Genomic DNA, 25,000 nt, shown 5'->3' on the forward strand with positions numbered 1-25,000 from the left:
ATATATATATATATACATATATATAGGCATACACACCCACACAATCATATATATATATATATATATATATATATATATATATATATATGTATATGTACATATATATGTGTGTGTCTGTGTATGTGTGTATGCATTACAAAGCCCTCATGTAAGGTAAGGCTGAATGACAAATGCCCTGTAATGAGAAACTGTTGTATGAATATATATATATATATATATATATATATAATATATATATATATATATATGTATATGTATGTGTGTGTGTGTGTGTGCGTGTGCGTGTGTGTGTGTTTGTATATATATATGTATATACACATATGCATACGCATGTATATACATATATATAATATATATATACTCGTAGTCCCGAGTTCAATTCCCCGCCGCAGTAGTTGTAAAAAAAAAAAAAGCCTGCGCTCCGATTGCTGGCTCATCGTTTAACATCACACGGTGAGAAAACGCAGGTGTCACAGGGGAGTTGCAGCCATGACAGAAGCGGTAACGCGCTGAACTGTGGTTGATCAGGATGGACATTCAATCTGGAAAGGGAGGTACTGCTACTTCAGAAGTATCAGAAGTAGCGGGCAGTACCGTCGACCTCCGGTACCATGGTGGTCTGATGAATGCCAACAAGCTGTCAGAGCAAGAAAAGCTGCATTAAGGCAGTTGAAACGACGCCCAAGCGATGTAACCTTGACCCATTACAAAAAGACCCGAGCCAAGGCCAGGCGAGTGCTAAAGGAGGCTAGGCGGACATCGTGGAGGCAGTATGTCTCCTTAATTAACTCTGGGACCCTCTTAGTATGGGTATGGGACAAGGTGCGTAAGAACGCTGGAAAGAGCACATCCATATCACCACCTGCTCTGAAGATAGATGGCATAATCCTCACAGACAAAACAGATATTGCAAATGAGCTGGCAAAATCCATGGCAGAGATCTCCTCTGGAGCATCTTACACTGCCCGATTCTCCACTCTTCGGGCTGAACAGGAACGACACCCAGTGTCATTCTTCAGTAGCACTGTAGCAGAACTTCCATACAACTTGCCATCTATGCGCAAGGAGATGGACTCTGCTTTGCAGCTCTGCCGTAAGACTGCCACAGGAAGTGACGATATTCCATACCAAATGATATCTCACTTATCGGAGAGCTCCCAAACGTTCCTGTTGGATCTATTCAATAGGATATATAGGGAGGGCACAGTGCCATCCACATGGAAAGAAGCTATAATCATTCCTGTCCCTAAACCTGGCAAGGATGCTTCTATACCAATTTCTCTCACCAGCTGCATCTACAAGTTGATGGAGAAAATGGTAAACTTCAGGTTGACATGGCTGCTAGAAAAGGAAAACTTACTGACCCCATATCAATATGGGTTTAGAAAACTGAGATCAACCAGAGATGCACTTGTGAGGATGGAAACTGCTATACAGAATTCCTTTGCAGACCTCAAAAAATATGCATGAAGCTGTATGACATTGGGTTAGGAGGAGCATTACCTACCTTCATACAAAGCTTCCTTGCTGACAAGAAGTTTAGAGTGAATGTGGGAAACAGTTCTCTAATCTGGAAGATCAGCTGGAAGTGTGACCTTGTTTGTCATTGCTATTGATGACATCGTAAAGTTCGTTCTAAATGCTGTCTCATGTAATCTGTATGTGGATGATTTTAGACTGTACTGCTCAGGAGGAATCTTATAGGATATGCAAGGACACATCCAGACTGCAATAAATCAGGTTGTGCAGAGGGCAACATACCATGGGTTCAAATATCTCCAAACAAGACCATGGCTTTGCATTTTCACAAACGAGGAAAGTTCCATCCTTCTTTCTATTTAGGATCAAACCCACTGCATTTTGTCCAAGAGGTAAACTTCTTGGGTCTAATTTTTGACTCAAGGTTTACATGGGTGCCTCACATCAAACAGATAAAGGTGAAATCTACAAAAGCACTTAGCATTTTGCGGCTTCTTTCACACCTATCTTGGGGTGCAGACCGCACAACGCTTCTGCGGTTTTACCGAGCGCTTATTCGCAGTAAACTTGACTATAAATGTGAGGCTTATTCATCTGTAACTCTCACTGTTCTTCGGATGTTGGACTCGATTCATAATGAAGCTTTCAGAATCTGTACAGGGGCCTTAGGTCTTCACCTGTGGAGTCCCTGTATGCTGAGAGTGGAGAACCACCTGATTTACTACACGAAAATACAAAGGATTCTGAGATCTCAAACATCCAGATAGGTTTTAAAACCCCGTGAGGATAGCCGATCCTATGGTAGGAGAATGAAGAATTTTGTGGAAGATCTTAATTTAAACCTCACTGAGGTTCTGGCTGTTGGAACTCCCCAATTCCCACCTTGGACCAATCAAGTCGAGCTGGATTTGGTCGGAATTGGGAAAGGGGAGAGATCTGAAGCAGAAGTCAGAGAGAGATTTCTTCAATACACTCCTCAGTATCAAAGATCAGATGCAATATATACAGATGGTTCGAAATCTGAAAATGGTGTGGGCTTTGCAGCAGTGAGCAGAAGAAAGACTGCATTTGGAAGTCTTTCTCTAGCAGCTTCAATCTTTACTGCAGAGTTACATGCCATCCTTGCAGCAGTCAAGATGATTAGAGATCTTACAAACCATTCCGTTGTAATATATTATGACTCTCATAGTGCCTTGTGCAAGAAATCAAAAGCTTAAACTCATCACATCCAGTGGTGAGGGAAGTTCAAGATTGGATTGCACTGATGTCTGCACTGATGTCTGTGCTGGGTGCCAGCGCATGTTGGCATCATTGGGAATGAGCGAGCTGATCAGAAGGCCAAGGCAGCTGCCACTCAGCCTTGCGATGCTCGTTTTCCTCTCCCACACACTGACTTGAAACCCAGCATCAGGAGTTGTCTTCCCGAGAAATGGAGGGAACATTGGAGGCATAACTCTAGATTAGAGATGACCTTGGCAGTTGGGTGACCAGCATCCATCCCAACCGCCAAGTAGAAAGTTATATTGACAAGGCTGAGAATCAGGCACACAAGACTGACTTATGGGCCCATGATGGCTAAAAGTGAAGCACACTGTGAGGAATGCCAAGAATCATCAACGGTCGCACATATAGTGGAAAGATGAGCAACATTCTCAGACCAAAGACGTATGTACTTGTCTCCCCCATATACACTGAAAAAAATGTATTGTGGGAGGATTGTGACATAATAGAAGGTCTGATTAGCTTCCTTAGGAAGAATAATATTTTCAATGAAATTTAATTATGCACAATGTTTATGCAATAGTTTTAGACATTTAGAGCATAATGGTTATGCTTTGAATTTTTAATATAATATTTAATATTATGTATGACATTTATTGATGGATTTTCAATGTTTTAAATATTCTAATATTTCAGTTCGCCGCTAATGACCTTAGCTGTTGACGCTTAAATTTAAATAAGCAATAAATCAATCACTTATCTTGGCAGTGTAGTGCAGAGCGAAGGAGGTTCTGACCGGGATGTCACTCGACGACTCGGTCTGGCCTACGGCGTTATAGATTCACTCAACAGGAGTACTTGGCGCTGTCGGTATTTGACTAGGAGAACAAAGATCAGGCTCTTCGGAGCACTGGTGATCCCGGTCTTACACTACGGGTGTGAGACCTGGACACTGGTACTAAGTGTCCTCACAGAATCATGGGGTATAAATGGAGGGACCATGTATCCAATCAGAGGATACTCCGTAAGACTGATTCAAGACCTATTACCAGTCTGATACGAGAGCGCCATCTTCAGCTCTATGGGCATGTGGCTCGTTTTCCTGAGGAAGATCCGGCTCATAGGATCATCTCCGAGAGGGTTGACCCAGGCTGGAGAAGGCCAAGGGGAAGGCCACAGAACTCATGGCTGAAGCAAGTCGATCAGATCTGCCAAAATGTGCTGGGGTGGGAAGGAATGCTGCTCGGAGGCTTGCTCGGAGGGACCCCAGGATGTGGAGGCCAAAGTTGGGCGCAGCAAACCACAGCCATGCGTGTACCCCCTCATGATGATGATGGAATTACATAAATGAAGAACTTTCATACATTCGAAACCCTCTACAATAACGGCTTACCCAAACTTTTTACTGATACATATATAAGTAAAACTTATATAGGTATCGTCAATAATAAACGCTCCAAGAGTACGGTGCCGAAGAAATTGCTTTACTTCCCTTGTGTATATGTATATATATATATATATATATATATGTGTGTATATATGTATATATATCTATATATATATTTATATATATCTATATATATGTTTTATATATTTATATAAATAATGATATATATGTATTTATATATATATATTTATATATATTTTTATATATTTATATATTGATATATATGTATTTATATATATATCAATATATATATATATTGATATTCATATATATATGAATATATATTGATATATATGAATATATATTGATATATATATATATATATATATATATTTATATTGATATTCATGTATATATTAATATATATATAAATATATATTGATATATATATATATATATATATATATATATTGACACACCTTTCCTGCCTTACATCCTCACCTTGGCCTCAAGGAGGATGTGCAAATCAGCCAATCGATTCATTATGCCTGAATTCACTCTGAAATAATAGTTTCTGTTAACAGAGAGATCTCGTGTTAGATCACACTCCTCTGGCTAACATCTGATAGCTAACAGGTGTTTATTATACTCCAAGAGATTTATCTGTTCAGAGATACGATAATACAAAGAATATATATTTAATTGGTATCAAAATATTATAAATAATTAGTAAATGAAATATGACACAGATATTATTTAAGTTAATGAAACTCCATTACATCCTAAATGTAGACTGGGTATCACTTTCGAATGACTATTCAACACAAATTCTCAAACATTAAATATATATATATATATATATATATATATATATATATATATATATGAATACGGCACTGGTCACTCCAAAGAAAAGGTAGCAGCAGGGACCTTCTTTTCATACCCTTCCGGCCTCACCACTGAGAGTTCGTCGTTAACAAAACATCCCAAAACTTTTCCTAAATTATCGACATACCATCCGTATCTCATTTTAACTAAATGACACACTCTTTTTGATTCTCACAACTGTACAAAAATAAGGAAAAACTTTTTAGAACGTTAAATAATGAAATCATACAGATATGACATGGCAGATGGAAATAAATCATACATTTTTTTTTTCAAGTATAAAAATATCGTTCTAGGAATGTAATTTTTAGATTCCGTAATGCACTTCCAAAAAGTTACTACAATCTATATGTAAGTCTTGGGCGGCCAATGGAAGGGGTCTTAGCTTGCTGGTTTATTGCTGAAGATAGATATGAGACCTCCTAAAAGACCCGCGTGTCTCCCGAGTGGAGGACAAGGTGGTGGAGCTGGACCCTGTGTGGCTTGGCCTGTCAGCCGAGTCTCTCCCTTCGTCTTACGCAAGTGCCCTTTTATGCGGCGGTTCCCTTTGAGGGCGGATGCTTATTCCTGTGCGAAAAGAGAAAGCCGGGCGACACCTGCGTCCTGCACAAGGAGAAGGGCAGCTGCTTGGATGCAGGCGTGAAGTGTGCCATCCGGTCTTGCTACGAACTGTTGACACTATATATAAATAGGATTTGAGAGGATAAGTGTAACAATCTATATACATATACATATATATTAATTTATATATATTATGTATATGTATTTATATACATATATATACACATATATATATTCATATATACATATATATAATGTAAAAATATGTATACACAAACACACACACATACACACACACACACACACATATATATATATATATATATATATATATATGTATATATATGTTATATACATATATATGTTATATATATACCTATCTATGTTTTATATATATAAAGATATATATTAATATACTAAAATATAAGTTACATATATACTTGTATATATGTATGTTTTAGTTATATATTGTTTTTTTTTCTTTATTTCTCTCTCTCTCTCTCTCTCTCTCTCTCTCTCTCTCTCTCTCTCTCTATATATATATATATATATATATATATATATATATAAATATATTATATATATTACATATCTGAATATTAATTTATATATATTTATACATATTTCTATACATAGACATATATGTTAATATATTTATATATATTTATATAATTATAATTATAATTATACACATATGAATATACATATGTATATATATACATATTATATATATATATATATATATATATATATATATATGTATACATACAGATATCTATATATATATATAATTATATATGTATATAGATATATTTATATCATTTATTTATATCCTATATGAATATAAATATATATATATATATATATATATATATATATATTTATATATATATATATATATTAGTGTGTGTGTGTGCGTGTGTTTGTGTGTGTGTGTGTATGTATATATATACATATATTTGTGTGTATATAAATAATCATACATACACCTATGTATATACATATATATATAACAATCCTCCCTGACCTGGCCTCGAACCAAGGTCAAACCGGGTGTATGTATATATATATATATATATATATATATATATATATATATTTACATTCTCTATATTCATATATATGTATTCATATACATATAGATAAATACACACATACACATATGCATATATATACATAAACATATATTATATATATATATTTCTTTGTATACATGTCTTTTTATTTATAAACATATATATATATATATATGTATATATATGCTTATGTATATACATACATATATATGCATATGTTTGTTTATATATAATGAAATGAAAATGGAGTAAATAAGAAGAAGTGAGACAATGATACAGAAAGAACTTGAGACACAGTTATGTAATGAAAGGGGAAAGGAAAGAAAAACAGAAAACGGAATAAAAAATAAAGAACTTGCGACATAGATATATAAAAGATTAAGGGGAAAAAAAGGAAATTAGGAATCAAAAAAAGATTTTTGCAGGAAAAACATGATAAATATTTTAAACCCCCAAAAAACCTGCGTTGAACAGAATCAAGTCGAAAATTTTGCTACAAATGCTATTGTTTATGAGACACGATCCTTGTAAAATAAAGAGAGGCTATTTAGGATAGCAGGTGAGGATGGGAGATAGGAAAATAAAAGCGAATAGGAGAGAAGTGAGAAAGAAGAGGAAAGAGAGAGAGAAATGAAAGGATAATCGTACTATTTCTAATAGTGCTGTAGCTACACCCAGACCTCATTCAAGCTACGTTGCGTACAAAGCGTTCTTGAATTCTCTTTTTACATCCATAAAGAGAAAATCATCCTAATACAAAACCGTTCCAGATGATAATTAATCAAATCAACACCGTCTAATCACTCCAGACATCAAATCATGTCCTAACATGTTCTAAATTTTGTGGATACCATATAAACTCGGAAAAAGTGAACGGAAAGTCATAGCAAAAGGGGTCAGTGATCGATGCTTGTTATATAATGGTTCGGCGAGCGTGGCCTCAGGACGGGCAGCTGAGGTGGTGGTTCGCTGAGTGGAAGGACGAAGGTTAATACTTCACATATTTTCCCTCTCCTTTCTTCTGGCTCCTCAATCTTCTGCTTTATGAGGGAGGGGGAGGAGGGGGAGGAGGGGGAGGAGGGAGGGGAGGGCGTTGCAAGAGGAGGTAGGGAATGGGGAAGTACGTGGTAGGGAGGGGTAAGAGTTGAGGAGGGGAGGGAGGGGGGGAGGGTTAAGGAGAGGAGGGAGGGAGGGAGTTAGGGAGCAGTGGAGGAAGGAGAAGAGGAAGAGAAGTGGATGGAGGAGTGGAAGAAAGAAGTAGGAGAGGAGAGAGAAGGAAGGAAGACAAAGAAGAGGAGAGAGGAACGAGTAAGACAAGGGAGAGGAGAGAGGAAGGAAGACGAAGGAGGTAGAGACCTAAAGAAGAACCAAAAACCTCACGAGAGTTTTTAAAGGCTTTTATCGACGTGGTGGAAACAGTATTTTAGCTGAGAAGGAGAGCGAGATAGGAAGTCTGAAACGAGGTACTAGGGCGGGGAAAATCAGAGGCATAGAGGCTATTTTCGCTTGAACCATGAGAGAAGGGGAGACTAAGGTATTCGCTTAGCGTGTTCAGTCCTCCCTCTTAAAAAAAAAAAAAAAAAAAAAAAAAAAAAAAAAAACTATTTAATCTATATATACAAACTTAAAAAAAGCTCCTTATGCTCAATAATATACCTAAGATTCATCATATATAAAACACCTTCTTACATACGGCAATATACCATATATATGTCAGAAAACAAACACATATTGTACAGAACAATATACCATATATATGTCAGAAAACAAACACACATTGTACAGAATAATATACCATATATATGTCAGAAAACAAACACATATTGTACAGAACAATATACCATAGATATATCAGAAAAAAAAAACATTATTACACAGAACAATATACCACAACCGAATCATATCAACGCCGCGTTAGGAAGGCATCCACGGCGACCTCGGGCGTGTGGGCGGCGGCATGACCAAAGCCCTGATTATCTCGGGGATCTCTGCTTGCTCTGGGGCTGCGTGTGGCGGCTGCGGAGAGGCCCTGGCGAATATTCTGAACAATTGCACTACACGGGTTGTCCTCCGAGACCTAAGGTGAAAGTATGAAAATGACACGCTGTTTCAGGCCGTCGACGAGGTAGGAAGAATCCAAAAACCTCGACAAAATGTGAGAGTCTATGTTTTTGTGTGTTGGTGTGTGTGTTTTGAGGGTTGTAGGAATGTTATTGATTTTCTCATTGTCCTTATTTTTTGTTATTACTTTATTTTGCCTATTGCATGCCTGTCGTTGCCCTTCTTTACGTCGATATAATTAATGTTTACACAAGTCTACCCTCGTTTACAACAACGTTACCAATACCCACACACAATTAATGGCGTCCTGAAGCAAAAACACATTAAAACGCAATGACAATTTTCTTCCCAGATCACACAAGAACCAGGAAATAATCACCTTCAAAAATATATTGTAGGAAAAGGAAACCAAAAATACTTTACCGAAACGTGGACACATCTAGGTCGAACGAACAAAGTGAAAGATAGCGAAAAAAGGATAAAGTTTAAATACTTAGAAAGTGTTTGAACGAATACAGGCAATTATTTTACACTAACAAATGTTAAGGATTAAGAGCATACACGAAAAAAAACAGATTCGATTTGCGTCAGGTTGAAGTGGTCGATATGTGTGCGGCATACCTCACTGCCTATGAATGTGGCTCCTTTTTATTTTTTTTTTTCTCTTAACCGTTATGCTTTCACTCAGCTGTTTCTGTTTGACTGTTTATCTGTGTGTGTGTGTGTGTTTGTGTGGTTATTGTGTGTATGTGTGTGAACGATAAGGTTCGCTTATAAAAACGTTATTAATTGTGATGCATTTTATTCATCGTTATCACATAAACAACATCAGCAGCAGTAATAGTAGTAGGTTTAATAGCAATGCCTTGATAGCATTTTACAAACGGGCTTAAGCTGCAGTTTCATGTGAGTCTGCGAATTTCCCTCAATATGAACATAATCACAGAATAAACTATATACAAACAATACGTAGAGAGTCTAAGATAAAATGCTACAATATTCACACCATGAGAGAGAATAAGAGAAAGAAAAAGACAGAGAAAGAAACAAAGAGAAGGAAAAAAAGAAAAAAAAAAAAAGAATCAGAGGCATAGGCAGCCATCCTGTAGTAAATACAGTGGAAAGAAAGTACACACATGTCGGTTATATTACTGTGCTCAAATCTCGACTTCCTTTAAACTGATTAGAATTATAATACAGCAATAACGGATGAAGACAGAACTAATGTAAAATAAACTGAACACCTCTTGTGGTATTTGATAACCAAGTCTCCACCTTCCTCCGTTTGGAAAATGACTCCCCGATTGTCCGGTGCAATCACAGTATCAATCTAACCACTGCTACTGTTATGCATGATTTGTCGATTACGTTTCCGTGCTATATGTTCTAAAATCCAATGCCCTGGTGTTGTCAATGAATATGTGCAAATCCTTCAGGAAGTATAATAATGATTCTTTCAGCCTTAATTGTGTGTTTGTGTTTGTTTGTGTGTTTGCGTTTGCGTGTTTCCCTTTGCGTTTGCGCACGTGTTTATGTGACCTTATGAGAATGTATTTCTGTATATAATCACACTATATACCTACATCCTGACTACAAACCTCCTACTTCGTTTTCATTGCAAATTTTGGCTAAAAAACCTCAACCTCTTTCATAATGAGGTAATCCTGGTTAGGATTGAAAGCGGTCGTGAGGCGGACGTGAACGTAGCGAGCCAAGACAGGGGGGTCGAGGGTGTATTCCACGCTGCAGCTGCAAAGAGAAGGGTCGAGTGAGCGGTCGAGCAGAAGCGTTAGTTGGGGAGCACGTACTTATATGTCGAGTAAAAAGGCTGAAGTAGAGAAAGAAAGAGGGTGTGGGAGATGGAGAGAGAGGGAATGAGAGAATGAGAGGGAGAGGGAGAGTGACATGGAGAGGGAGCGAGAGAGGGAGAGGGATATGGAGAGGGAGAGAAGGAGGGAGAGAGGGGGAGAGGGGGAGAGGGAGAGAGAGAATAAGAGAATGGGAGAGAGAGGGACTGGGACAGGGAGAGAAGGAAGGGAGGGAGAGGGAGAGAGAGAGAACGATAGAGATAGAAGGAGAAGTAGAGAGAGAGAAAAGAAAGAGAGGGAGGGAGAGAGAGAGAAAGAGATAGAGAGAATGAGACAGAGGGAGAGAAGGAGAGAGAAGGAGAAAATGAGAGAATGAGAAAGAGAGAGGGAGAGGGAGGGAGACGGGAGACAAGGTCCATACTAACCAGCTGGTGTTAGAGAAGGGGCCGATGTAAGTGCCAATGACAGTGTAGGTCGAGGCATCGCCCCCCACGGCAGCCACAGACCCAACGCTCACCTGGGGGGGGGGGGGGGGGGGGGGGGGGGGATGATATGGATGGAAATGTTGTCAGTAAAAACAATAAAGCAGCAATAACAAGTAATACTAACAAATCATAAGATCACCTACGAGGAGGGTAAGTTATCAGATGAAATGTTATCAGTAATAACGATATCAACAGTAATAACAGGTCGTAAGATCAGCTACGAGGATGACAAGGGTGGAAATGATATCATGAATAACAATAATTGACAACAGTAACAACAACAAAAACAATCCGAACTGTTGGTGATATTGATGACTTTGACAGCAAAGGTGAAAATTATACGCACGGTTAGTGATAGAGATGACTTTGACAGCAAAGGTGAAAATGATATGACAATGGTTATGATAATGATTATAGAGATGATGGAGGTAAGTATGGTGATGATGGTGATGGTGATAGAGATGATGGTGGTGATGGTGATGATGGTGATAGACATGATAGTGGTGAGGACGATAGAGACGATGGTGGTGATGATAATTGTGATGAGGACAATGAAAATAAAATAGAAACAGAAGTAGTAACAACAAGAATGATAATAATAATGACGATGGAAATAATAATCATAATGTTGATAATGATGATAATGATAACGATGGTAATTATAATGCTCTTAAAAATGACGATGACAATGATAATAATAACGATGATACTGATAACAGTAAAAACGATGATGATAATGATAGCGATGATAATAATATTCACGAGAATAAGAATAAGAATAGGAATAAGAATATGGTAATAGTAATAATAATAATAATAATAATAACAATAATAATAATAATAATAATAATAATAATAAAAACAATGATAATAATAAAATAATAATAAGAAGAACAATAATTAAAAAAAAAATAACAACAACAACAATAATAATAATGATAATACTGGTAATAATGATAAAAAAAATAATAATGATAACAATAATACTGATAATATTATTAACAATTATAATTAAAAAAAATAATAATAATAAGAATAAGAATAAAGATAATAATAATAAGAAGAATATGATAATTATAATTATAATAATAATAATAATAATAAAAACAATTATTATAATAAAAATAATAATAACAAGAAGAACTATAATAATAAAAACAAAAATAACAACAACAACAACAATAATAATAAGAAGAATAACAATGATAATAAAAACAAAAACAACAACAAAAAATATAATGATAACAATAATAATAATAATAATAATTATAATCTTAATAATAATAATCATAATCATAATTATAATAATAATAGCAACAATAACAGTAATAACAATAACAATAACAATACAATAATAACAATAACAACAATAACATACAACTACAAAACAACAACAATAATATTAATAATAGTAATAATTATGCAAAAGTGAAAGCCAGCGCCTTTCACAAGACACCGAAACCCCGTTATAAAAACACGAACCTCGACGTCGTGAAACCTATACAAGTAGAGCTCTGACGTGTAGGCGGGAATGACGCGGATGACGTGGATGAAGACAGGGTCACCTAGGTCCACGTTCCACCAGGCGTAAGGTTGGTTGTAGGCAGAGTGATAGATCGTGTTGAGGTTGCAGTCGTTGGCTTGCTCTGCTACGCTGTGACGTAGAATCGGGGTTACCGCCATTACCGCAGATCATACAAATGCATCGCTAGAGCCTAGACTTCGGCGTCGACTGGCGTGATTTAGCAATGATTTTGCCTGCATATGAAGGTGTAAATATTGATACAACGTCGTGATACAGGTAATAGCTTTCTTTGCAAAATTTAACTGAAGTGTGGACGTTACAGGTTACAGACATGTTAATCCGAAGTCTGGGCTCCATCTTCGCATTCGCATGGTTTGCGGTAATGGCGGTAACGCAAAGGTGGAGGACGGTTGAAATAGCGAATGGCCGGGCGTGAGGATTCTATATTGGGCGTCTGAGATGCTGTGGATGGTCGGTAAAGTTTGTTTGCTTGTTTGAATGTTAGAATGTTAGGTATTTGTTTGGTTGTTTGATTGTTAGAGATGATGATGATGATGATAACAAAAATAATAATAATAATTGTTAGAGATGTAGCTTTAGTTTGATTGATAGAGATGCTGCGGATGGCCAGATTGCGTGGTACTTGTTGATGTATGACGGTTGATAGAGATGCTATGACCCAAATCATAAAAATAAAATACCTATGTCGTTAACATTTCAGGTTAAGCAAATCATATACACAATCTAAATCATACATTTTGAATAAAAGGGTGTTTATGAAGGGTCGCCAGAGGTTAATCTGGACAGGAAATTAAATAAATAATTGAAGTTCAGATGCTAAAACCAAATTTTTGGCTACGAGATATTTGTCGGCCCCCATGGTTCGGGAACTGATCCCAGTGTTAAGAACAGCCTCCTTCTCCCGGACTTTGCTAGGTCCCAGAGAATGAGGATTTCTGACTCCTGGTATCAGTGCTCCAACCCACATCACTAGACATGGTATAGCGATATGGGTACTGTGGCCAAGGAGACCGACCACATTCTTGTCAGCACTCGATGGAGGAGCCTCCAGATAGGCTGGTTGTGGCTACCCTACGGCTCCACTTTAAAACTCGTATCCCGTGGGTTCGCCATGGCAAGCTCTGAGCGATTCACAGAACTTGAAAACCTGATGCACTCAGTTGCTCTGTGGAAGTCCTTCAAGCACCAAACACTCGAAGCAGCGCAGGAGTCCATTGGTGTACGCCCGAGGGCGAGGCAGAATTTCATCTCCCTGGAGACATTGGAGGTCACTAAAGCATGTCATATGGCTCGACCGAAAAACAATCAGGACTTGTGGATGGACGGATCATTCCAGATCATGTTGAGGTTCATGAATGTTGGGCTGAGTATTTTAAGCAGCTGTACGAGGTGGACCCTCCAAACATTTAGCTTGGATGCAAGTGGTCTCACCCACTCATCAGTGAGGAACTTTAACTTAGGTTAGGATGTCGATTTCAAAGCTGAAGTGTGGGAGAGCCGCAGGCATATGTGATATCCATGCTGAAATTTAACTGAAGGCTGGGGTGAACCTATGTCATGAGGCTTGCATGCAGTCTTGACTTCCCTCTGGCAGTCTAGTCCCATTCCCCCTTACCTGTTAAGGGACGTGGTCATCCCTCTCTTGAAGGAGAAAGGGGATCGTTGGGACTGTATCAACTACCATGGCATTACACTGCTCAGTATATCAGGCAAGGTTTTTGCCCACATTCTTCTGAAATGGACCACCTACTAAGGCACCAGAGACCGGAGCAGTCTGGATTCATTCTTGGCAAGTGCACAATAGACTGTATCCTAGCGCTTTGAGTATTTATGAGGTAAGTCATGGGTTGCTTGCAGCCTACATTGACCTCAAGAAGGCATTTGATGCGGTGCATCTAGAATCAGTATAGGAGATTATTAGCCTAGTAGCAATCCTATACACCGGTATTGAAAGTGCTGTAAAGTTTGTTGGGGGCCTGTCAAACTTCTTCCCTGTTAATTCAGGGGTGAGGCAAGGCTGTATCCTTGAACCAACACTTTTTATCACCTGTACTGACTGGATAATGGGCAGAGCTACTACCCAAATTCAGTGGAGAGCAACACTGGGCAATATCAAGGTCTCAGACCTTGACTTTGTCGATGCCTTTGCTATCCTATCTGAGTCCCTGGAGTCACTGGTGGCGGCTCTTGATGCATTTAGCAATGAGGCAAAGCCCTTGGGCCTAGAGGTCTCCTGGACCAAGACCAAGATTCAGGACTTTAGGGGCTTGTTAGGGAAACCCGTTCAGTTGATCCATGCTTGCAGTGAGGACACTGAAATCACAGAGAGCTTTGCATACCTTGGTAATATAGTCCATATCTCTGGGCTTTCAGACCAAGAAGTCAGTAGATGGATTGGGCTGGCAGTATGAGCCATGAACTCGATCAAAAAGAGCATTTGGAGATGTCGGTAACTGTGCAGTAGGACCAAGCTACATGTCTTCAAGGCCTTGATACTGCCAGTTTTGCTCTATGGAAGCAAAACCTGGATGCTATCTAGTGTTTTAGTCTCGTATCGATGCCTTTTATAACAGACCTCTTTGCCGGATCATGGGGTACAGTTGGCAGGACCATGTGTCCAACCGACGGCTACACCGAGAGACTTCCATAATCCGGGATCGCCAACTCAGGCTATATGGGCACCTAGCTCGTTTTCCTGTGGATGACCCTGCCCATCAGGTTGCCTCTCTGCGAGACAATCCTGGGTGCAGGAAGCCCGTGGAACGACTTAGGAGGTCATGGCTTGGGCAGCTCGACGAGACCTGCCGCGAGGAGTTAGAGATGGGCTGAGGGCCTACCTGGAGACTTGCCTTGAGGGACCCTCGTGGCTGGAAGCGAGGGATAGATGCGGCCTAGCGGCCCCGTTGGCGTTAGCCCCTTGATGGTGATGATGATAAAAATGCCACAAACTGTCACAGCCGAGGCATATCAGAGCAAATCAAGTAAAGCTTAGCTCAGCTTCTCAATATTACACAAAATGCTTTGAAGCGGGTCGCCTTGGCAGAAATTTGCTTGTGTGATTGATAAGTAGAAATAAACGTGGGAGAAATAATCCTAGTATATTCTTATGAAGGTCTGATCTGGGGACAGGAAATACGAGGCAGTATTTATCGGACAAAATTTAGATGGAAAAAGAAAAAAAACAATTGAAAAAGAAAATGAAACACAAAAGAAAGAGAGAAAGAAAAAGAAAATGAAACAAAACAGAAAGAGAGAAAGAAAAATAAAATGAAACAAAAAATAAAGAGAGAAAGAAAAAGAAAAAGAAAACGAAAGAAAGAAAAAATATATAATTTCGAAAATCCGTGATCCCTGAAATAGCTCTTTCCTCAGGCTAGCTATATCGCTCTAATCTACGTGTTACTCCGCGATATCAGGGAATTCGTGCTGATGGGAAAAAAAGGAACTGGGGCCACCATGTGAATAAAAGATAATCTAATATCCAATTTCCTGCCGTATCATTAGCTGTGTTCTTTATTTGACATGCTGGGAATGGGGAATCAAATATAACTCATAAAAATCCATTTCTTTCATACCGCATTGTTTACGAAAACGAAGGAAAAATATGTATTTTGCACATTCATATCTTTTTTATACAACTTAAAAAATTATTCACAAAAATGAAAAAGAAAAGAACTTACTCGTTACGGTCTTGCGGTGAAGCTGTGACTGCCTTTCCTGACGCAATATTTGCAAGACCACTAAAAGACCGGTATACGTAATGCATCCCAGCGATAGGCTCAATGTACCCCATGCGGTAGATTCTGCACAGGCCATCTGGAAGGTAGTGAAAATAAGATCATTATGATGATAATTAAGATATATGTATGCATATATATGTGTATTTGAACCGCATTCATGTTGACAAATGTAGAAAAGGTATGAATGAGAATTAGTATCTTCACAATGCAAGAGTTGTATTTGACCAGTTTCGATTCTATCTTCGTCAGAAATACATATTGATGTATTTCTGACGAAGATAGAATCGAAACCGGTCAAACACATCTCTTGCATTGTGAAGATATTCATTCTCATTCATACATTTTCTACAAATGTGTATATTTATTTATATATATATTTATAAGTATATATATATATTGTTATTTGTATAATTATTAATTTATTTATTTTGTTTACTGTTTATTTTATTTTCTATTAATGATTTACCTTTATTTATCTATTTCTTCGCACATACGAAACGAATTTCTTATTCGATTATTTTTAGATTCTAATTGCTGCAGGATAAACCGTGATGTGTTTGGGCGTTATCACCTCAATTGACAGAGGGTAGAAGGGTGTTATTTGCACACACACACAAACACACACACACTATTAAGCTATTTTTGACTTTGCCTCTTGCAGGAAACTGGAAAATATATATTGGAATAGCCGCCAGATTGGATTTAAGGGCAAGAAGATTATTGAACCATAAGCACTTGAGTAATATGACCGCCTTGTTGCTTATTTAGGAGCTTTCTGGCTTTTCTGTCGTTTTTATATACTTATAATGGCAGCCCTGCCACGGCACTGCAGGCATGTGCTTGTAAATTGAAACCTATCCATGCCCAACAATTGTGTTGGGCATGGTGCAGGTGCATATGTGTGTATATATATATATATATATATATATATATATATATATTTCTTCCCCCCCCCCCCCCTCTCTCTCTTTCATTCTCTCTCTCTCTCTCTCTATCTATCTGTCTCTATCTATCTGTCTCTCACTCTCCTTCTCTCTCTCTCTTTCTGCTCCCCCACCTCTCTCTCTCTCACTCTCTCTTTCTCTCTCTCTCTCTCCTTCCCCCCCCCCCCCCTTCCCTCTCTCTTTCGTTCTCTCTCCTCTCTCTCTCTCTCTCTCTCTCTCTGTCTCTCTTTCTCTCTCTCCTTCCCCCTCATCCTCTCTCTCTCTCTCTCTCTTTCTCCTTCCCCCTTATCCTCTCTCTCTCTCTCTCTCTCTGCTCCCTTCCCCCCCTCTCACTCTACCCCCCCCCCTCTCCCTCTCTCTTTCTCTTTTTGTGTGTGTTTGTGTGTGTCCTTTCTGTCTCCCCCACCCCTCCTCTCTCTCTCTCTCTCTCTCTCTCACTCCCCCTTTCTCTTTCTCTCTCCCTATCTCTCTTTTTCTCTCTCAATCACTCTCTCTCTCTCTCTTACTTTTTCTCTCTGCCTATCTGTCTATGTATCTATATCTATCGCTATTTCTCTCTCTCTCTCTCTCTCTCTCTTCTCTCTCCCTCTCGCTCTCTTTCTCTCTCTCTCTTCCTCTCTCTCTCTCTTTCTCTCTCTCTTTCTCTTTCTCTCTCTCTCTCTCCCTTTCTCTTTCTCTCTCCCTCTTTAATCCCCCCTCTCTCTCTCCTCTCCCCCCCCCCCTCTCTCTCTCTCTCTCTCTCTCTCTCTCGCCATTATCATTATTTTTTTTTTTTTTCATTAGTTTTTTGTTTTGTGAAGCCTGTAAAAGCCTCATTTGCTATGATAGTCTAGTTTTCTAACAAGTAATAATCAAACATCAATATTAAAGAACATTAGATATTAATGGAACACAGCACTCCCTTTTTTCCACCTGTGCGTGAGACGAGTTGACTAAGTGGACTAAATTGTAAGTATGCTATATCTGTAGAGGGTATTTTCTTCTGATTATTCACAGTAAATGCAAACGCAAAAAGACACACACATACATATGCACACACATGGACATACATACATACCTCCACACACACGTACACACATACATACATTCACACACACACGCGCGCGCGCCCGCACACACATTTACAAGCACGTGTTTGCAGCACATTTCTCATTAAAATTGCAGAAGCTTCTGAATAAATATCAAGGCGGAGAAGAAAAAATGTTCGCCAAAACTATGACAATTTAATCTTTGAAAGTTGTTTTTTTTTGCAGTGTATGAACACTACATCACCTCCAGCTACTTAGTCAAATGAGAAAATAAGCAGAGCAGAGCAGAGTAAGTCCTAGTGAAAAGCATTCGTTGACTTTGAAAAAGGCATTCGATTCCTTACAGATCGTAATAGGGTTAGAATCTATTGTCGAACAGGATTAGTGGAGCTTTGTTGCAGAATATAGGAAAACATATGCAAAGAGGCGACCATCAAGCGAGAATAATGAAACTGCAATAAAAAAAAAGGGTTGTTAGACCGATTCTTATTCAGGAAACCGTTTTTATTTTTTACAACTTGTTTGAAGGAAATATTTTTGGGATGAGCATAAGTAATTCAGCGAGTCAGCAAATGAGTCTTAACAATTAACAAAATGAAATGTTGACCTTAAATGAAAAGAAAATAATAATAATGGCATGCTTAATGGTCGAATCTAAAGTGTATGCATGCAAACACGCACCCTTTTCTTTTCAAATATCTAAGCTCTGCCACACACACGCGAACAAATATTTTTTTCCCTTCCCTTTGGAGATACAAGCTAACAGCTAACTCATTGTTGGATTTCATTTTTACACACGTGCGAGACAAATCAACGTTATAATGATTAACCTACGTAAGAAAAAGATATAGAAATATCAATATATATATACACACATGTATGCATGTGTGTATGCAAGCTCTTCTTGCATACTTTGTCATTCTTAAACCCTTCTGGTGTATTTTAAATAATTCTTAAGCCTTTCTGATAGTCGTTTTTTTCTTTCGTATTTTCAGTTTTTCTTTGGTGCCTTCTGCACATCATTTTTGTTCATTTTAGGATTTTGTATTTTATTTATCATGTATCATCGTATTGGTCACGCTCCGTGTAGGCCTGCATCTCCGGGGATAGTTGGTTATGAGGTCGTGTGGGTTCTGAGCCTTCAGCTTGGTCCCCCTTTCCGAGGAACGAACGGGGCCCCTCGTTGGCCACTAACCTTACACAGACTGTGGGTCCCACTGGGTTGGCGAACCGCTGGGACTCGGTCTGGGAACGGGGGTTACCCGTCCCGCCTGCATCCCGGCGGCCACAAATATTGCGTGAGGCTTGTGGGGCAAAGCCCATGGGAACCCCACAGATGGATTATAGAACCTGCAGCCAGCCAACCTTTGCTATATGAGGCATCCACCCGGAGTGATTGCCCGAGGTTAAACCTCAGGCAGGCTGTCAGGCTGGGGGCTTGGAACATCCACTCTTTGCGACATTACGATGGTTACCACTACGGTCGAGGGAGCTGAAGCAGCTGAGTGGCTGCTCTCTCGGAAGTGAGAAAACCTGGCAGCGGCATTAGTGTAAGTGGCTACACCTATTACTGGTCGGGCCGCAGCAATGGTCACTATCTCCAGGGAGTAGCCATAGCCATCTCCAGCAGACTTTAACCCTCGGTAGTGGAGGTCACTCCAGTCGATAAGCGTATAATGGTATGGAGACTAAAGCTTACATTTGGCTTCATGTCTCTTACTGTTGTGTATGCTCCTACTGATGTGTATAAACTTGATGTAAAAGCGATGTTTTACGCCAAACTTACATCCTCGGTAAGACATTCGTATTGTTCTGGGTGACTTCAATGTGGTTTCTGGCTGTGGCAAAGCTGGCTGTGAGATGTCTGTCAGTCTTCATGGCTCAGGAGCTGATGCTGGCAGTGAGAATAGCATTCTTTTCCAGGACTTTGCAAGGTTGCCAGAAATTGAGGATTTCTTGGTATCAGCATTCTAACCCACATCGTTGGACTTGCTACAGCGACACAGGTAATGTGGCCAAGGATAGACCACATCCTCGTTAGCACTCACTGGAGAATCCTCTAGAGCTACAGGGTGTATCTGAGCGCCGAGAACTGTGGAACTGATCATAGATTAGTTGTTGCTACTCTCCGGGTCCACTTCACAACCCAACATTGTTCCAATGAACACCCTCGGGTGTTTCATGTGGACATACTGAGGGAGGGGGCTTGACGGACCTTGTTCTTCTTTGGGATGCCTTCAAGCATGAAACATTCAATGCAGCTCAAGAATCAACTGGTGAACGCCCAAGAGCAAGACAGAATTTCATCTCGCAGAAGACACTGGAAGCCACAGATACTTGTTGTGCGGTTTGGCTGGCAAGGGATTGCAACTTGCATCATTCCCTGGTGCACAGGACTAGGTCACTGCTGAGAAGTTTATAAGGAATCTTGCAGATGAGGTCAAAATCCAATTCCTAGTAAATGACCTTCGTCCTGCCTATCAAACCCTGAGAAAGCTGAACTCCAACCCCTCCTGATAGATGACTGCATTCCACTCAGCAAATGGCCAGATAATCTCAGATCCTGTTGGGGTGTGGGTGCACTGGGCTGAGGATATTGAGAAGTTGTAACAGGTTGATCCACCAACAATTAACTTGGATGTGGGTAGTGTCGAGATTCCTTTGCCAGACCCACCAATCAGCAAGGATCCACCCTCCCTGACTGAAGGGAGGGTGGATCCAAGCAAGTTGTTGCAAGCTTGCAGCTTGCATCAACCTCAAGATGGAATTTGATACAGTGCATCGCGAATCACTCTCAGAGATCCTGAAACTAAGAGGAATTCCAACAAGGAAGTGCTGTAAAGTGTGGTAGGGCCTGTCGAGCTCCTTCCCTGTTAGTCCAGGAGTGAGGCAAGGCTGTGTTCTTGCACCAACACTTTTCAACACTTGCATGAACTGGATACTGGGTAGAGCTACTGTCCAGAGTCTCTGTGGAGCAACAATGGGCAATATCAAGGTCACCGATCTTGACTTTGTTGATAATGTTGCAATTCTTCTTGAGTCTCTGGAAATCCTAGTAGTGTCTCTTGATGCATTTAGCATTGAAGCGAAGCCCCTGGGGCTAAAGGTCTCCTGGACAGCCAGGAGATCCTGCTCAGTTACTTGTGGTGAGAACATCGAGGCCATAGAGAGCTTTATAGGGGCAGTTCGTACTTGCAGTGAGTTTATCGAGCTTTATATATCTTGGTAGTGCAGTTCATGACTTCAGGCTCTCAGACCAGGAAGTCAGTAGACGGACTGGCCTCGCAGCAGGGATCATGAAATCTCTCAACAGGAGTAAATGGAGATGCTGGTACTTGTGTAGAAGGACCAAGCTACATGTTTTCAAGGTCCTGATACTGCTAGTTTTACTATATGCTAGGGAAACTTGGATGCTATCTTGTGCTTTGGAATCTCGTCTAGAGGGCAGATCATGGGGTACAGTTGGTAGGACCATGTGTCCAACCAATGGTTGCACTATGAAACTGGTACAGGAACTGTTACTTGCACAATAAGCAATCGCCAACCCTGGCTATATGGCCACTTGGCTCGTTTCCCACAGAATGATCCTGCCCACCAGGTTGTCTCTGCTCGAGACAACCCTGGATGGAGGAGGCATGTGGGACGACCTAGGAAGTCGTGGCTTGGGCAAACCGATCAAACCTGTCACGAAAAGCAAGAGATGGGCCGGGCCATTGCCTGGCGGCTCGCCATGAGGGACCCTCGTAGGTGGAAACGAAGGTTGGATGCGGCTATGCTCCACCGCCGGCGATGGCTCCCCAATGATGATGATATATATATATATATATATATATATATATATATAAATATACAGCCTCCATGTATATATGTATACACATACATATGTATGTATAGATATACATGTGTATATCCATACATGTGTATGTATATATATACATGTATACATAATTACATATATATATATATGTCTATATATATATAGAGAGAAAGAGATAGACAGATACGTACATACATTCATATGTATGTGTATATGTACGTGCACATGTATATATGTATGTATGCATGTACATATATATATATATAGATAGATAGATAGATAGATTGATACAAACTTACTTGAATGCATAAATACATACATATGTATATATAGACATATAAATGTATACACACAACACACATATATACATAAATATACACACACATAGATAAATATACACACACACATATAGAAATACACACACATATATATGTGTGTGTGTGTGTACGCGCTTTCGTTATAAATGTATGTTTATTCATGTATATTCTTAAGCAGCCAAGCATAAAAGTGTTCTCCTTTTTACCTTGAAACTGAAACGCGAGGCAGCCCTTCACGCTGCAGCGCATGGAGCACAGGGTCACGCTCATAACCCCGTATTCAACAGAAGTTTTCAGACAGGTATCGTTACTGCTGTTCAGGATGAACTGCTGCCCCACGACCAGCCACACGAAGAAGCAAGGAGAGAGCACTGCCAACTGGAGCAAGAACTTCATCTTCTTGGGGTGCGTCGCCGAGGATCTTGCAGCTAAGTGTCACGGGCGCGAGGAGCAGGTGGTGACCGGTGGGCAGGAGGGCGTAGGCAGGAGTGTGAGAAGGAGGCCAAGGGGCGCATGCGTCTGTGCGGATGAGTACTAGCTTTAAAACATGCACTCGCACGCTTATACACGGAAATAAAAAAAAAACTTTATTACATTTCTTTCTTTCTCTCTCTCACTCACCCACACACAATTCTCTCTGTCGTTCTGTCTTTTCCCCTCTCCACTCACCCTCTTTGTCTTATTCTCTCCCTATCTCTCTTTCTCTCTCTCTTTCTATCTCTATCTCTCTCTCTCTCTCTCTATATATATATATATGTGTGTGTGTGTGTGTGTATGTATATACACCCACACCCAAACACATACACACGCACACAAACACATATATATACAAATATATATATACCTCTATATAAACACACACACAGATATATATGTGTATAAATATCTACATGTGTGTGTGTGTGTGCTGACACACACACACACCTGTGTACATACACATGTACACTAATATATGTATGTATACATCATATTCGCTCCATCGCCGATGTAGTGTTTAACGAACTACTTGGTGCGAGGTTGACATCGTGTATTTAACTGGGTCTTTATACTGCGGTGACTCATAATCGTACCTACGAGAGACTCACCCACTACCGTACCCTATGAGCTCCCCGTGCCAGGGTTCTGGTGAAGCTGATGGCAGAAATGCAGTGCCTTCTGCAGAAGGCGTTTATCTGTGCAACTGACAGATTGCATATATAAACACGTATACGGGTAGATAGACAAATAAATAGATAGATACATGTATGTATGTGTGTATATACATACTCACACTCTCCCCAATAGGCACGCCCTCTGCCCCACCGCGACTGATCTTCCAAACTTTGTTAACGCAAGCGATAACACATTACCGGCCAATATTTGAAGACGGAACGTCTTCAAATATTTACGTTGCTACTTTTTACACGACGAAAAGTTTTGATCAGGCATATAATCAAACTCTGTGCCCCGAACGCACACACAATTATACACACATACATCATATATATATATATATATATATATATATATATATATCCATAAATATATAGATATATATATTTACTATATATATACTATATACTATATACTATATATGTATACATGCATATGCATACACAAACACACACACACACAAACACACAAACACACACACACACACTCACACATATATATATATATATATATATATATATATATATATATATATGTGTGTGTGTGTGTGTGTGTGTATTTGTGTATGCATATGCATGTATCTATGGATCTGTGCATGTGTGTATATGTATTTATATATGTATGTATATGTATTTGTATGTGCTTGTATATGTATCTGTGTGTGTGTGTGTGTATGTGTGTGTGTGTGCGTGCGTGTGTGTGTCCGTGCGTGTGCAAAGTGCTCAGAAGCACATCAAATGCAGGCAAGACGTACCGACTGACCAGGCATCTTGAATTCTACGTTTAGAATCATTGATCCGCCAGTTAGAATATGGATGCCCATCGACAAGTAGAAGACCATGCTGTTAGGAGAACAAGTTTCAGTGTGTAATATCTTAATCAGTGCGCGCGCGCGCGTGTGATTGTGTATGTATTTGTATGTGTGTTTTTTTTTGTGAGTGTGTGTATCCTCCTCATTCAAAACTGTTCCTTGCTGCTCTTTAACCTGATCTATACAAATTTCTTTCTCCTCCGGTGTTTCTAGCTCATTTTCGATTTTCCTTCAAGCACTCCGCCTTCTTGCTTGCTTTCCTCCACTCTTCTCTATCTCCCTGTAAACCAGATCTCCCCCATCTCTTCATTTCTTTAATCACCCTCTGTACCTCTTCGTTCCACCACCAAGTGTCTTTATCTCTAGGAGCTCCCTTACCAGATGCTTTCTCTTTTCACACAGGAATAAACATCCGCCCTCGAAGGGAACCGCCGTATAAAAGGGCACCTGCGTAAGACGAAGGGAGAGACACGGCAGACAAGCCAAGCCACACAGGGTCCAGCTCCACCACCTCGTCCTCCACTCGGGAGACACGCGGGTCTTTTAGGAGGTCTCATATCGATCTTCAGCAATAAACCAGCAATATAAGACCCCTTCTATTGGCTGCCCAAGACTTACATATAGACTGTAGTAACTCTTTAGTAGTGCATTACGGAATCTAAAAAAAAATGTGGATGAA

The 25,000-nt window shown here is 39.6% G+C and overlaps 1 protein-coding gene across 2 annotated transcripts in view; it reads left to right on the forward strand.

Annotated features, from left to right (window-relative positions):
- Window positions 1-25,000, forward strand: part of LOC125026032 (protein grainyhead-like) — a 134,023-nt gene that overhangs the window by 31,805 nt on the left and 77,218 nt on the right. The window lies entirely within an intron of this gene.

Source organism: Penaeus chinensis, chromosome 5, assembly GCF_019202785.1.
Source record: "Penaeus chinensis breed Huanghai No. 1 chromosome 5, ASM1920278v2, whole genome shotgun sequence".
In the NCBI taxonomy this organism is placed as follows: Eukaryota; Metazoa; Arthropoda; class Malacostraca; order Decapoda; family Penaeidae; genus Penaeus; species Penaeus chinensis.